The 2500-nt window shown below is 44.9% G+C and overlaps 1 protein-coding gene across 1 annotated transcript in view; it reads left to right on the forward strand.

Annotated features, from left to right (window-relative positions):
• arap1 (ArfGAP with RhoGAP domain, ankyrin repeat and PH domain 1) overlaps nt 1-2500 on the forward strand; it is a gene marked incomplete at its 3' end in the record, with an annotated part of 66350 nt that overhangs the window by 35941 nt on the left and 27909 nt on the right. The gene's annotated exons all lie outside the window — the stretch shown is intronic.

Consider the following 2500-nt stretch of genomic DNA (forward strand, 5'->3'; position numbering starts at 1 on the left):
ACACACACACACACACACACACACAGTGAATAAGTGTATTTCAGTGTAATAAATGAGACAGATGTTTAAAGTGAATCCCTGCTGGAGATTATGGAGCAGTGTGTAATAGACATGTTCTACACTTACCCTCTCCTTTATTCACCCTCTAAACATCATCACTGGCTCAACCACTTCACCTTCTTCTCGTTTGGGTTTGCTGGTCCCCCACAGTTCAGTCAGACTCGCTGGTTTTTTAACAGTATTTTGGCTCATGTATAAACAGTGCTGTAAATTGATGTCTCCAGGCGTCTACTAGATTTAGCACTGAAGATAAATGTGGACATTCGATAAAAATATGAAAAACATTTTTAGAAGCTCAGCAGAAGGGACATTCTTGTTGTTCTGAGGAAACCAGTTGTGCAATGTGCTGGTCTGTAGCTAATATCCCATGTACAAGTCTCCATGTAGATCGCCACCTTTTTTTCAATGGCTCTTTTGTACAGTGATCTCCAGCTACCCTCTAAAAAAGAAGCTGGATCCAAAACGGTGCTTCCCATCTGGTGCTTCTTACATCTTTAAGCTTTTGATGGATAAGTCGTTTGACCCAGTCTCTGTAAAAAGCTTTTTTTTACCCACAGTGCAGAATGCTCTAATTCAGGAATGGTCATGGAGAGTAGTTTTCATCCTTCCTTCTCCAGAGAGATACAAATCTCTGGAAAGGTCAGAACTTGTTTATGCTCTCAACAGGATATTTGAATAAGATTCTTCTTGTTACGGCTGGTAGAGCAGCTTCCAGATAGTTTGGCTGATGAGGCTTTCTCGTAGGTCTTCAGAGCACTTTTGTGTAGCTTGTAGGTTCTTCCCGTGTCTTGATTATGACTGTGACGTCGTCAGTGTACGCTGAGAGTTTAATGGTTTCAGATGCCACGTTCTCCCTGATCACCAGTCAACTGAGTTTTTTTCTTAACAGACACAGCAAGGGTTCTATTGCAAGACTGTACAACTGGCCAGACATTGGACAGCCCTGTCTGATCCCTCTCTTCATCAGACATTGGACAGCACTGTCTGATCTTTCTCTTCATCAGACATTGGACAGCACTGTCTGATCCCTCTCTTCATCAGACATAGGACAGCCCTGTCCTATCCCTCTCTTCATCAGACATTGGGCAGCACTGTCTGATCTTTCTCTTCATCAGACATTGGACAGCACTGTCTGATCCCTCTCGTCATCAGACATTGGACAGCACTGTCTGATCCCTCTCGTCATCAGACATTGGACAGCCCTGTCTGATTCCTCTCTTCATCAGACATTGGACAGCACTGTCTGATCCCTCTCTTCATCAGACATTGGACAGCCCTGTCTGATCCCTCTCTTCATCAGACATTGGACAGCCCTGTTTGATCCCTCTCTTCATCAGACATTGGACAGCCCTGTCTGATCCCTCTCTTCATCAGACAATGGGCAGCCCTGTTTAGTCCCTCTTGTCATCAGACATTGGACAGCCCTGTCTGATCCCTCTCTTCATCAGACATTGGACAGCCCTGTCCGATCCAATTCAATTCAATTCAATTCATTTTTATTTGTATTGCGCTTTTAACAATGAACATTGTCTCAAAGCAGCTTTACACAGATAATGCGGTGATTAAAAATGAATATGTTCTTTATGAGTAAGTTTGTCCCTGATGAGCAAGCCGGTGGCGACTAGCGACTGTGGCAAGGAAAAACTCCCCGAGATGGCATAAGGAAGAAACCTTGAGAGGAACCAGACTCAAGAGGGAACCCATCCTCATCTGGGTTACACCGAATGTCCATTTGTGGCGGGTATACAATGTTGCGGGGTGCAGTGATGATGATCAAAAGCGAAGTGTATTTCTGAGTCAGTGTAGGAGACTGTTGACATCAACTACAGTCCAATCCAGGCAGGCCTGGATGAAGTGGGAAGATCCACGGGGGGGAGAGGGGCAGGAACAGTGGTCACTGGAGCCTCAGGAGCATGTCTAACCCTAACCCTAGATCCCTTTCTTCATCAGACATTGGACAGCACTGTCTGATCCCTCTCGTCATCAGACATTGGACAGCACTGTCTGATCCCTCTCGTCATCAGACATTGGACAGCCCTGTCTGATTCCTCTCTTCATCAGACATTGGACAGCCCTGTCTGATCCCTCTCTTCATCAGACAATGGGCAGCCCTGTTTAGTCCCTCTTGTCATCAGACATTGGACAGCACTGTCTGATCCCTCTTGTCATCAGACATTGGACAGTGTACAGGATTTTAATCCATTACAGGAAATATTCGCAAAGCCGTATCTTTCAAGTTTATGGTTTACATGATCGAAGGCTTTCTCCTGGTCGAGAGAGAGGAGACCCACATCAACCCGTATGCCTCAGAGTAGTCCAGAATGTCCCATATCAAAAACAGGTTATCTTATATAGACCTCTTGGGTACACAGCATGACTGAGTTCTGTGTATTCAGTTGTCCAGAAAGTTCTTAATTCTCTTAGCAAGACATTTCAAGAT

Source organism: Silurus aristotelis, assembly GCF_946808225.1.
Source record: "Silurus aristotelis genome assembly, chromosome: 8".
Classification (NCBI taxonomy): domain Eukaryota; kingdom Metazoa; phylum Chordata; class Actinopteri; order Siluriformes; family Siluridae; genus Silurus; species Silurus aristotelis.